Below are 14,759 nucleotides of genomic sequence, written 5' to 3'. Positions count from 1 at the left end.
TATACCAGTCCTGAGGATTCACACTTAATCTTATACCCAAGTAAGTGATCAGGGGCGTCTCAATAAAGGGGTGATTGATGTTACTGTCGCCCATTTTATGTAACCATAAAAGTTCTGATTTTGACAAGTTGATCCTATATCCTAAAATCGCACCAGAAAGGTGAATGTCAGTTAATAGTCAAGACAGATTAGTCTATAAATTCCTTAAAAATAATAAGTTGTCTGCATAAAGTGATAGAACTAACCTGTCCACCTAGTTGAATTCCATCCAAATTTTGACAAAGGATCGCCAAAGGTTCCAAAGAAATATTGAAGAGGAGTGGCAAGAGCGGACAACCTTGTCCGGTACCCCTTTGTAAAGCAAAACGCTGGGAGATTGAGTTATTAATAATTATAGAGGATATTGGAGTACTATAGATTAAATAGATTAAATTATTTAGATGACCTATCAAACCAAATTGTTCTAAAGTAGAGAAAAGGAGGTCCCAACTAATATGATCAAAGGCTTTCTCCGCGTCGACTGTCAATATAGCAAAGTCAGCTATATTTCTGTGATTAGAGTATTTAAATTTGTTCCAAAAAAAATCTAATGCTAACATCACCTTGGGCATATTTTTCACTGGGTTCCTACCAAGCATAAAGCCTGTTTGATTCTCATGTATTATAATGCCTAAATATGGTTTTAACTATTGGCAATGATAGTTTGTAGTCACAGTTCAGGAAAGCGATCGGCCTGCATGATGATGGAAGTTCTGGGTCTTTGTTTTTTTTTAAGATTAAGGAGATGTTAAAAGTGGCAAAGTAGGGGAAACAATGAGTATTATCTGAGAAATAAAAATGTAATAGTTTATGTAGGGTGGGAGTAATTTGTTCCTTGAGAACTCTATAAATTCTATGGACAGAAGATCCGGTCCAGCTGCTTTATTTAACTTAGCTGACTTAATACCTTCTGAGATTTCCAACATAGAGATGGGCATATTTATTTCTGACATTTTTTCTTGCGAAAGTTTAGGTAAGTTAATATTTCCCCAAAATGTCCCTTTCTTTACCGGATCTAACTTATCCGATTTATAGAGATCCTGAAATAAATTAAAAAACACCTTTTCAAAATCTGAGTTATTTGTGACTCTATCATTACCACTTCTGATAGTGGTAATGATAATATTGGATGTTGGTTTAGTAATCCTTGCTAAAAATTTAGTGGATCTGCCCACATGCCCCCCATATAGAGCCCTCTGTCTAAGGTTCTGTTGAGCAATTTTTTGTTCAATTAGAATGTCTCTTAAAGTCTTCGCATTCATGTAATTAGTCCATAATGGCTTAGTTGGATTATCAAAAACAGAATTTATGCTTACCTGATAAATTACTTTCTCCAACGGTGTGTCCGGTCCACGGCGTCATCCTTACTTGTGGGATATCTCTTCCCCAACAGGAAATGGCAAAGAGTCCCAGCAAAGTTGGCCATATAGTCCCTCCTAGGCTCCGCCCACCCCAGTCATTCGACCGACGGACAGGAGGAAATATATATAGGAGAAACCATATGGTACCGTGGTGACTGTAGTTAGAGAAAATAATTCATCAGACCTGATTAAAAAACCAGGGCGGGCCGTGGACCGGACACACCGTTGGAGAAAGTAATTTATCAGGTAAGCATAAATTCTGTTTTCTCCAACATTGGTGTGTCCGGTCCACGGCGTCATCCTTACTTGTGGGAACCAATACCAAAGCTTTAGGACACGGATGAAGGGAGGGAGCAAATCAGGTTACCTAAACGGAAGGCACCACAGCTTGCAAAACCTTTCTCCCAAAAATAGCCTCCGAAGAAGCAAAAGTATCAAATTTGTAAAATTTGGCAAAAGTGTGCTGTGAAGACCAAGTCGCTGCCTTACATATCTGGTCAACAGAAGCCTCGTTCTTGAAGGCCCATGTGGAAGCCACAGCCCTAGTGGAGTGAGCTGTGATTCTTTCAGGAGCCAATCGGATGATGCTTTTAAGCCAATCGGATGATGCTTTTAAGCCAAAAGGAAAGAGAGGTAGAAGTCGCTTTTTGACCTCTCCTTTTACCAGAATAAACAACAAACAAGGAAGATGTTTGTCTGAAATCTTTTGTAGCCTCTAAATAGAATTTTAGAGCACGGACTACGTCCAAATTGTGTAACAAACGTTCCTTCTTTGAAACTGGATTCGGACATAAAGAAGGTACAACTATCTCCTGGTTAATATTTTTGTTAGAAACAACCTTAGGAAGAAAACCAGGCTTAGTACGCAAAACCACCTTATCTGCATGGAACACCAGATAGGGCGGAGAACACTGCAGAGCAAATAACTCTGAAACTCTTCTAGCAGAAGAAATTGCAACCAAAAACAAAGCTTTCCAAGATAGTAACTTAATATCTATGGAATGTAAAGGTTCAAACGGAACCCCTTGAAGAACTGAAAGAACTAGATTTAGGCTCAAGGGAGGAGTCAAAGGTCTGTAAACAGGCTTGATCCTAACCAGAGTCTGAACAAATGCTTGAACATCTGGCACAGCTGCCAGTCTTTTGTGTAGTAAGACAGATAAAGCAGAGATCTGTCCCTTTAGAGAACTTGCAGATAATCCTTTCTCCAAACCTTCTTGTAGAAAGGAGAGAATCTTAGGAATTTTTATCTTATTCCATGGGAATCCTTTGGATTCACACCAACAGATATATCTTTTCCATATTTTATGGTAAATCTTTCTAGTTACTGGTTTTCTGGCCTGAACCAGAGTATCTATCACAGAATCTGAAAACCCACGCTTCGATAGAATCAAGCGTTCAATCTCCAAGCCGTCAGCTGGAGGGAGACCAGATTTGGATGTTCGAATGGACCCTGAACAAGAAGGTCCTGTCTCAAAGGTAGCTTCCATGGTGGAACCGATGACATATTCACCAGGTCTGCATACCAAGTCCTGCGTGGCCACGCAGGAGCTATCAAGATCACCGAGGCCCTCTCCTGATTGATCCTGGCTACCAGCCTGGGAATGAGAGGAAACGGTGGAAATACATAAGCTAGGTTGAGGGTCCAAGGTGCTACTAGTGCATCTACTAGCGTCACCTTGGGATCCCTGGATCTGGACCCGTAGCAAGGAACCTTGAAGTTCTGACGAGACGCCATCAGATCCATTTCTGGAATGACCCATAATTGAGTTATTTGGGCAAAGATCTCCGGATGGAGTTCCCACTCTCCCGGATGGAATGTCTGACGACTCAGAAAATCCGCCTCCCAGTTTTCCACACCTGGGATGTGGATCGCAGACAAGTGGCAGGAGTGATCCTCTGCCCATTGAATTATTTTGGCCACTTCTTTCATCGCCAGGGAACTCCTTGTTCCCCCCTGATGATTGATATACGCAACAGTCGTCATGTTGTCTGATTGGAACCTTATGAATCTGGCCTTTGCTAGTTGAGGCCAAGCCCTGAGAGCATTGAATATCGCTCTCAGTTCCAGAATGTTTATCGGGAGAAGAGACTCTTCCCGAGACCATAGACCCTGAGCTTTCAGGGATTCCCAGAATGCGCCCCAGCCCACTAGACTGGCGTCGGTCGTGACAATGACCCACTCTGGTCTGCGGAAGCTCATTCCCTGGGACAGATGGTCCAGGGTCAGCCACCAACAGAGTGAATCTCTGGTCTTCTGATCTACTTGAATCATTGGAGACAGGTCTGTATAGTCCCCATTCCACTGTTTGAGCATGCACAGTTGTAATGGTCTTAGATGAATTTGTGCAAAAGGAACTATGTCCATTGCTGCAACCATCAACCCTACTACTTCCATGCACTGCGCTATGGAAGGACGAGAAACAGAATGAAGAACTTGACAAGTGCTTAGAAGTTTTGACTTTCTGACCTCTGTCAGAAAAATCCTCATTTCTAAGGAATCTATTATTGTTCCCAAGAAGGGAACACTTGTCGACGGAGACAGAGAACTTTTTTTCTATGTTCACCTTCCATCCGTGTGATCTGAGAAAGGCCAGAACGATGTCTGTATGAGCCTTTGCTTTTGACAGGGACGACGCTTGTATTAGAATGTCGTCCAAGTAAGGTACTACTGCAATGCCCCTCGGTCTTAGAACCGCTAGAAGGGACCCTAGTACCTTTGGGAAAATCCTTGGAGCAGTGGCTAACCCGAATGGGAGGGCCACAAACTGGTAATGCTTGTCCAGAAAAGCGAACCTTAGGAAATGATGATGTTCTTTGTGGATAGGAATATGTAGGTACGCATCCTTTAGATCCACGGTAGTCATAAATTGACTTTCCTGGATAGTGGGTAGAATCGTTCGAATGGTTTCCATCTTGAACGATGGTACCCTGAGAAATTTGTTTAGGATCTTCAAATCCAAAATTGGTCTGAAAGTTCCCTCTTTTTTGGGAACTACGAACAGATTGGAATAAAATCCCATTCCTTGTTCCTTTATTGGAATTGGGTGTATCACTCCCATCTTTAACAGGTCTTCTACACAATGTAAGAACGCCTGTCTCTTTATTTGGTTTGAGGATAAGTGAGACATGTGGAACCTTCCCCTTGGGGGTAGTTCCCTGAATTCCAGGAGATAACCCTGAGAAACTATTTCTAGCGCCCAGGGATCCTGAACATCTCTTGCCCAAGCCTGAGCAAAGAGAGAGAGTCTGCCCCCCACTAGATCCGGTCCCGGATCGGGGGCTATTCCTTCATGCTGTTTTGTTAGCAGCGGCATGCTTCTTGGCCTGCTTACCCTTGTTCCAGCCTTGCATCGGTTTCCAGGCTGGTTTGGGTTGTGAGGCATTACCCTCTTGCTTAGAGGATGCAGAATTAGAGGCCGGTCCGTTCCTGAAATTGCGAAAGGAACGAAAATTAGACTTATTTTTGGCCTTGAAAGGCCTATCTTGTGGAAGGGCATGGCCCTTTCCCCCAGTGATGTCTGAAATAATCTCTTTCAATTCTGGTCCAAATAGAGTTTTACCTTTGAAAGGGATGTTAAGCAATTTTGTCTTGGATGACACATCCGCTGACCAAGACTTTAGCCAAAGCGCTCTGCGTGCCACGATAGCAAACCCTGAATTTTTCGCCGCTAATCTAGCTAATTGCAAAGCGGCATCTAAAATAAATGAGTTAGCCAACTTAAGTGCGTGAACTCTGTCCATAACCTCCTCATATGGAGTCTCTCTACTAAGCGAGTTTTCTAGTTCCTCGAACCAGAACCACGCTGCTGTAGTGACAGGAACAATGCACGAAATGGGTTGTAGAAGGTAACCTTGCTGTACAAAAATCTTTTTAAGCAAACCCTCCAATTTTTTATCCATAGGATCTTTGAAAGCACAACTATCTTCGATAGGAATAGTAGTGCGTTTGTTTAGAGTAGAAACTGCCCCCTCGACCTTAGGGACTGTCTGCCATAAGTCCTTTCTGGGGTCGACCATAGGAAATAATTTCTTAAATATAGGGGGGGGAACAAAAGGTATGCCGGGCTTTTCCCACTCCTTATTTACTATGTCCGCCACCCGCTTGGGTATAGGAAAAGCGTCGGGGTGCACCGGAACCTCTAGGAACTTGTCCATCTTGCATAATTTCTCTGGAATGACCAAGTTGTCACAATCATCCAGAGTAGATAACACCTCCTTAAGCAGTGCGCGGAGATGTTCTAATTTAAATTTAAATGTCACAATATCAGGTTCAGCTTGTTGAGAAATTTTTTCCGAATCTGAAATTTCCCCATCTGACAAAACCTCCCTCATGGCCCCTTCAGATTGGTGTGAGGGTATGACAGAACAATTATCATCAGCGCCCTCCTGCTCTTCAGTGTTTAAAACAGAGCAATTGCGCTTTCTCTGATAAGTAGGCATTTTGGATAAAATATTTGCTATGGAGTTATCCATTACAGCCGTTAATTGTTGCATGGTAATAAGCATTGGCGCACTAGATGTACTAGGGGCCTCCTGTGTGGGCAAAACTGGTGTAGACACAGTAGGAGATGATGTAGTATCATGTTTACTCCCCTCATCTGAGGAATCATCTTGGGCAATTTCATTATCTGTGGCAGTACTGTCCTTACTTTGTTTGGATGCTATGGCACAATTATCACATAAATTTAAATGGGGAGACACATTGGCTTTCATACATATAGAACATAGCTTATCCGAAGGCACAGACATGTTAAACAGGCTTAAACTTGTCAACAAAGCACAAAAAACGTTTTAAAACAAAACAGTTACTGTCTCTTTAAATTTTAAACAGAAAACACTTTATTACTGAATATGTGAAAAAGTATGAAGGAATTGTTCAAAAATTACCAAAATTTCACCACAGTGTCTTAAAGCATTAAGAGTATTGCACACCAAATTTCAGAGCTTTAACCCTTAAAATAACGGAACCGGAGCCGTTTACAAATTTAACCCCTATACAGTCCCAGCTATAAAAAAAAAAAAAAAAAAAAAAAAAACAACAAAAAACTCTTAACCATCTCCGTGGAGATGTTGCCTGTGCAACGGCAAAGAGAATGACTGGGGTGGGCGGAGCCTAGGAGGGACTATATGGCCAGCTTTGCTGGGACTCTTTGCCATTTCCTGTTGGGGAAGAGATATCCCACAAGTAAGGATGACGCCGTGGACCGGACACACCAATGTTGGAGAAATAGGTATTACAGGAGTTTTTAACCTGATTAGAAGGTTGAACTTCTCGTTGCTTAGCTCTTTTTTTAAAGAGGCACAGGAAAGCTTTAATTTCACCCCGTAACACAACCTTTGCTGTTTCCCAGAACACTTCAACCTTCTCTACATACAGGGAATTGAATTTTTGGAATTCTCTCCATTTCCCTTTTAGCCAATTTTGAAAGTTAATATTATTAGCTAAATATTTGGGGAAATGTATATTATGATTATTAACTGATTGGGAGGATCGGGCATCAAATTCCAACGAGATAATGACGTGATTTGAAATAACAATATCTTTAATTTCAGCTTTAAGATTAAGACCAATTAATGAGTCTGAAATAAGAAACATATCGATTTTAGATAAAGTCTGATGGCCTTTGGAGATACATGTGTAGGATCTGAAGTCAGGGTTCTGAGTACGCCAGATATCTACAAACCCCAACTGGGCACAAAACTTCTGTAAAATTCTCTTCTAATTGGTATATTTTTGTTAAATGGCGTATTTTTTTATTAAATTCAAGTCACCCGTAATTATTAAATTTTGGCCAATATATTTATGTAATATGACTGTCAGGTCATTCCAGTAGTCTATCCACAGTATTCAGGTCATATATGTTGCAAAGAGTAAACCAGGTCTTGTTAACTGTAATCTCAAGAATATGAAAAAGTTCATCTAAATCTATATGGCTAATTGGTCTCAATCTTAGAGGACAAATGTTTATTTAAATGGATTGCTACACCTCTCTTCCAGGAGTCATGTGGAGTGACAATAACCTCTCCAACCCATCAAATTTTTAGTTAGGCAATTTCTGCCAATTTTAAATGGATTTCTTGTAGGAAGGCGATATCCGGTGTAAAATTACCCAGCTGTTTAATTATAGCCTTCCTTTTTATTGGAGAGGTTATGCCACCCACATCCCAAGACACAAGATTAAAAAACTTTATTCCCATAATGGGCTAGGAGAGGGGGGAGAGAGGGAAAAAAACAGCAGGAATTAAAAACGCGCACACATATACATTGAAACTCCATTAGTTGTCTGGTCCCTGTAAGGGGATATGTAGTGCTGGCAACAAAACTGCTGATTAGTATTGCAATACTAAGTTACAAAAAGAGGCAGCCTCTGTAACATTGTTTAAAGTGTGGGGGATCCCTCCCTTATCAAAACCACTTTTGCAGGATAAATCAATCGGACATTAAAATTAGCTTTCATTAACTTGACAAAGAAAGGAGACATCTATCTACTCTTTGCCAAGGTTTCAGTGGAAAAATCCTGAAACATCATGAACTTATGTGACCCCACTAGAAAGGGGTTTAACTTCCTGTAATGTTTAAGGTATAGAATCTTATCTTGGAAGTTGACATATTTGAAAATGATGGGTCTAGGTTTAGCGTTGTCCGAATTCCCTTGGATGGAGCCTATTCTATGGGCTCTTTCAATCTGAAAAGGGTGGGCAGGGGGGTGAATCTGTAATAACTGCGGGAGGGTAGAAGAGACAAAGGCCCCTAGTTATCAAGCTGTCAACCTCAAATACGCTGGAATTCCGCAGCGCATTTGTGGCGAGGCTGATTCACCTTAGTTATCAAGCCCTACACACCGGCAAAAGTAGAATTTAATGACATAAGCTTCGATCCGCCGGACTCAGTCCGACACAGATCGATTCTTACGTCACTCCAGATGTTCCGCAAACAAGTTCGGCACAATCTGACTACTTTTGGGAGTTATCAAAAAACTAGCAGGTATGCTTGGCACTTTTCCGGCCCAGCGTACCTGGTTTTCAATCCCATAGGAATCAATGGGAGTCGGACCATAGCAAAAGCTCATGTTCGCTGCTGCCCGACATCCCATTGATTCCTAACACCTTAACATGTACCCCTAGTCTAAACACCCCTAATCTGTCCCCCCCTACACCGCCGCAACTAAATACATTTATTACCCACTAAACCGCCGCTCCTGGACCCCGCCGCAACTATAATAAACTGATTAACCCCTAAACCGCCACCCCCGGACCCCACCGCCACTCTAATAAACTGATTAACCCCTAAAACCGCCGCTCCTAGACCTTGCAGCAACTATAATAAATATGTTAACCCCTAAACCGCCACTCCCGGAGCCCCCCGCCACTCTAATAAACTGATTAACCCCTAAACCGCCGCTCCCGGACCCCGCCGCCACCTATATTAAATGTATTAACCCCTAATCTGCCCCCCCTACACAGTCGCCACCTATAATAAATGTATTAACCCCTATCCTGCCCCTCTACACCACCGCAACTATAATAAAATTATTAACCCCTAAACCTAAGTCTAACCCTAACACCCCCTAACTTAAATATTAATTAAATACATCTAAATATTATAACTCTTATTAACTAAAATTAATCCTATTTAAAACTAAACACTTACCTTTAAAATAAACCCTAATATAGCTACAATATAAATAATAATTATATTGTAGCTATTTTAGGATTTATTTTTATTTTACAGGCAAATTTCAATTTATTTTACAGGTAACTTTGTATTTATTTTAGATAGTTAGAATAGTTATTAAATAGTTATTAACTATTTAATAACTACCTAGCAAAAAGAAATACAAAATTACCTGTAAAATAAATCCTAACCTAAGTTACAATTAAACCTAACACTACACTATCATTATATTAATTAAATAAATTACCTACAAATAACTACAATTAAATACAATTAAATAAACTAACTAAAGTTAGGGTTAGACTTAGGTTTAGGGGTTAATAATTTTATTATAGGATGCGGCGGTATAGGGGGGGCAGGATAGGGGTTAATAAATTTATTATAGGTGGCAACGGTGTAGGGGGGGGCAGATTAGGGGTTAATACGTTTAATATAGGTGGTGGCGGGGTCCAGGGGATTGGCAGGATGGGGGTTAATAAATTTATTATAGGTGGCGGCAGTATAGGGGGGCAGGATAGGGTTAATAGGTATTATGTAGGTGGCGGCGGGGTCCGGGAACGGCGGTTTAGGGGTTAATCAGTTTATTAGAGTGGCGTGGGCTCTGGGAGCGGTGGTTTAGGGGTTAATCAGTTTATTAGAGTGGCGGTGGGCTCCGGGAGCGGCGGTTTAGGGGTTAATCAGTTTATTAGAGTGGCGGTGGGTTCCGGGAGCGGCGATTTAGGGGTTGTCAATAAAGCTGTAAAAAAGCCGAAGAGCAGCGAGATCCAATGAGTGATAACTATCACAGTCCGCTGCTCATCGCCCCGTACTTGGTGCAAGGCTTTTTGACAGATTTATTGATAACTTTGGCGAGATTTTTCAGGTCCGCGGAGGCGATGGTAGGCGAGCTTAGGCGGGTGTATTGGGGCCGGCGAAGGCAGGTAAGTATACATGTTGATAACTAGAGGCCAAAGAGCATTAGGTCTTGAAATTCAGTCGTTTCTGGCAGGCCAATAATTTGGAGGTTATTATGCCTGGAGCAATCCTTCAGGTCTTCTATTCTGGCCTGCTGTACAGAAAGGGTATTGCTGTGGGCTATGAAAATTGGATCTTGTAGGTTGAACCTGTCCTCCAGTTCAGACACTCTTGTCTCAACTTCAGCTAACCTGGATGAAAACTGCCTGACTTAATTTTTCAGACCAACGAGTTCCAATTTAATTTTCTGCTTAACCAGATCAAATTGGGGTGTGTTCATTTTGGCTATTTCAGAAACTAGACATATCATAGTTAGGTAGATTAGTACCCCCGCGATCTTGTGAAGTATCAGGACAAGGTTCAGGATTTTTATTACCTTTTCTTTCCCTTTGTTTGGGTGGCATACTGGGGGAGCTACCTTTGGTGTGAGACATATATCCATCCATGGACCCTACCCTAAAAGGGCAGTTAGCAATATACAAAGCGACAAATAGTCGAAAACAGTGATATAGTGTAGTTGAGTGTCAGCTGAGTGTCAGCTGAGTGATGGAAATTTTTTTAAAAATAAATAAAACCCACACAGTATTTTAATATATAGTTGAGACCCTTATCAAGCTAGTGCAAAACAGCAGGGATACAGTACAGAACCTGAAATATAGCACATAAAATTTAAAGACATTTGTAAACAGTTAAATTCAGATCATGGGGTCGATTTATGAAGCAGCAGATGCTGCTTCTGACCCACTTCGCTTTAGTTCCACCTGAAGTGGAAGTTAAGATTGGGTTGATTGACACCCCCTGCTAGAGGCCATTTGGCTGCAAATTTGCAGGAGGCAGTATTGCACCAGCAGTTCACCAGAACTGTTGGTGCAATGATAAACAACAACAGCATAAGCTGTCAGCATTTATAGATGTGCAGCGGTCATGATACGCTACATTGTATCATGTCCGTCCGCACAATAATAAATTGCCACCCATGTCTTATTTTAGTAAGTGAAATAAATCACACAGCAATTTTGTTTTTTATTTTTTTGTAATTTAGTGTTTATTTTTTTTGTAAGTTAGAAAAACATAATTTATGTAAGAACTTACCTGATAAATTAATTTCTTTCATATTGGCAAGAGTCCATGAGCTAGTGAGATATGGGATATACAATCCTACCAGGAGGGGCAAACTTTCCCAAACCTCAAAATGCCTATAAATACACCCCTCACCACACCAACAATTCAGTTTAACGAATAGTCAAGCAGTGGGGTGATAAAGAAAGTAGTAGAAAGCATCAACAAAGGAAATTTGGAAATAATTGTGCTTTATACAAAAAAATCATAACCACCATAAAAAGGGTGGGCCTCAGGGACTCTTGCTAATATGAAAGAAATGAATTTTTATCAGGTAAGTTCTTACATAAATTATGTTTTCTTTCATGTAATTGGCAAGAGTCCATGAGCTAGTGACATATGGGATATCAATACCCAAGATGTGGATCTTCCACTCAAGAGTCACTAGAGAGGGAAGGAATAAAAATAAAAACAGCCATATTTCGCTGAAAAAATTAATCCACAACCCAAAAAAATAAGTTTAATTCCATTTTTGAAGAAAAAAACTTAAATCAAAAAGCAGAAGAATCATACTGAAACAGCTGCCTGAAGAACTTTTCTACCAAAAACTGCTTCTGAAGAAGCAAATACATCAAAACGGTAGAATTTTAGTAAATGTATGCAAAGAGGACCAAGTTGCCGCTTTGCAAATCTGATCAACTGAAGCTTCATTCTTAAAAGCCCACGAAGTGGAGACCGATCTAGTAGAATGAGCTGTAATTCTCTGAGGCAGGGCCTGACCCGACTCCAAATAAGCTTGATGAATCAAAAGTTTCAACCAAGAAGCCAAGGAAATAGCAAAAGCCTTCTGACCTTTCTTAGGACCAGAAAATAAAACAAATAGACTGGAAGTCTTCCTGAAATCTTTAGTAGCTTCCACATAATATTTCAAAGCTCTTACCACATCCAAAGAATGTAAGGATCTTTCCAAAGAATTCTTAGGATTAGGACATAAGGAAGGGACAACAATTTCTCTACTAATGTTGTTAGAATTCACAACCTTAGGTAAAAACTGAAAAGAAGTCTGCAAAACTGCCTTATCCTGATGAAAAATAAGAAAAGGAGACTCACAAGAAAGAGCAGATAGCTCAGAAACTCTTCTAGCAGAAGAGATAGCCAAAAGGAATAACACTTTCCAAGAAAGTAGTTTAATGTCCAAAGAATGCATAGGCTCAAATGGACGAGCATGTAAAGCCTTCAGAACCAAATTAAGACTCCAAGGAGGAGAAATTGATTTAATGACAGGCTTAATACGAACTAAAGCTTGTACAAAACAGTGAATATCAGGAAGTATAGCAATCTTTCTGTGAAATAAAACAGAAAGAGCAGAGATTTGACCTTTGAAAGAACTTGCAGACAAACCCTTATCCAAACCATCCTGAAGGAACTGTAAAATTCTAGGAATTCTATAAGAATGCCAGGAGAATTTATGACAAGAACACCATGAAATGTAAGTCTTCCAAACTCTATAATAAATCTTTCTAGAGACAGTTTAATGATTTGAGATCCTGATGGAAAAACGGACCTTGAGATAGTAGGTCCGGCCGTAGAGGAAGTGGCCAAGGCGGGCAACTGGACATCCGAACCAGATCCACATACCAAAACCTGTGTGGCCATGCTGGAGCCACCAGCAACACAAAGACTGTTCCATGATGATTTTGGAGATCACTCTTGGAAGGAGAACTAGAGGTGGGAAGATGTAAGGAGGATGATAACACCAAGGAAGTGTCAGTGCATCCACTGCTTCCGCCTGAACATCCCTGGACCTGGACAGGTATCTGGGAAGTTTCTTGTTTAGATGAGAGGCCATGAGATCTATTTCTGGAAGACCCCACATCTGAACAATCTGAGAAAACACATCTGGATGGAGAGACCATTCCCCTGGATGTAAAGTCTGGCGGCTGAGATAATCTGCCTCCCAATTGTCTACACCTGGGATATGCACCGCAGAGATTAGACAGGAGCTGGATTCCGCCCAAGCAAGTATCCGAGATACTTCTTTCATATTGACAGACTAGTACTCTAGTGACAACTAATATCACTATAGTACTTATAAGAGGCGCCTAGGAGTAACAAACAGAAACAAGTAGAAGAATTAGATAAGTGGGTCTATAAATGATTATAAGCAAGAATATACAATAATATCTATGATATACAAACTATCAATCCAATAGGGGATGGCATATAAAGGAAAAGTCCTTAATATCGTGATGTAAAGTCCCAGAAGAGATGTTCCAGACAGAAGGGCCGCTCCTCTAGGGTGTCACGCCACGACACAAGGAAAAGGAATCTAGAAAAATCAGAATAGAGGGCGCCACATGGTGCAGATCAGATGGTAAATGATAAAACAAGCAAAGAGGACAAAAGAATCCTACTCACGAGATGTAGAGCACAGATGTGCAAAACCAGCAATCTGGAACCACTCATCGTCCGGTAGACCAATGGAAATAATCCCAGGGGCGGAACCTCGTCTCACCAGGGAGAGTCCAGGGATGCCTAAAGCAGGAGTCAGTCAGCAGTTAGGAAATCCAACGGTGACCAGTCCCACACCTCAAAAAGCTATAAAGGAGACTGAACCAGCTCCAAAAAAGGTCAACGAATTAAAGGATCAAAAGGTCAGCAGCAAGTGAGGAAGATGAATAAATCTTAAAATTTTATTAAAATGATAAAAACAAAAGCAACGCGTTTCTCAGTGTAACACACTGTTTCATCAGGCTGTATAACAAACAAACTCACAGCTGCCATATTTAAACCCTAAACAACCAATCAGATTGAAGAAAAAATTCCACACCCTTACCAGGTAATACCAAGTACACATAGGGGGAGTGGTAAGAAATAAATTAAATAAAATGTAATATACAACATATAAAAATCTACACATAACATATAATATATACACATACAATTAATAAACAGTATACTTTCTCCAGAGGACAACTGATCACCATTAATATGTATAAAATCACAAAAATATTCTTGCAATTAGAAATTAACACCAGACAAAACAAACTGCTAATGGTACATTCCAATGGTCAGTAAGAGTGAGTGATAAAAACGTATCTATCCTATTGAAATAGGATTCATAAAAATTCATATTAGTATTGCTACTGTGAGCTGTTAAATAGGGGAAGAGAAATAAATAATTATATATAGCCATGTGTAATCAAAATGGAAGTGTTCTATATGCACAACTTGATATGGTGTCAAGTGTAAAAAAGAGGGAGGGGGGCGTGTTTTGAACATACGTAGTGTTATAGGAGAAAAGAAATTCAAAAGTAAAGAAACTATACGGAACCAACTAAACTTCTTTGCTAGAATGCATAAGGTAGATGTATAGCAAGTGTTATTAACATGTAAATAATGACAATAATACTCCGTTGGGCCAGTTCTATAAGGTGTGCGTGGACTTAGTTGTCTAGGCAACAAGGGAAGTGAATACACATCATTGGTGTCAGTGTGATGGGGCGTGGTTAAGTGAACATTAAAGTTCATAGAGAAATCAATACGTCCAAGTCCAGATTAAGTCAGTTCAAAATTCTAAAGGTATTGCGGGTGATCAGAATTAGGACATAAAGCCGCAGTAATAACAATAATAGCCTTACGGCTTAAAGAAGATTTGCCGTTTGCAA

The sequence above is a fragment of the Bombina bombina genome, chromosome 1 (assembly GCF_027579735.1).
Source record: "Bombina bombina isolate aBomBom1 chromosome 1, aBomBom1.pri, whole genome shotgun sequence".
Lineage (NCBI taxonomy): Eukaryota > Metazoa > Chordata > Amphibia > Anura > Bombinatoridae > Bombina > Bombina bombina.
The sequence above is the reverse complement of the archived record's forward strand: the minus strand, read 5'-3'. Positions refer to the sequence as shown.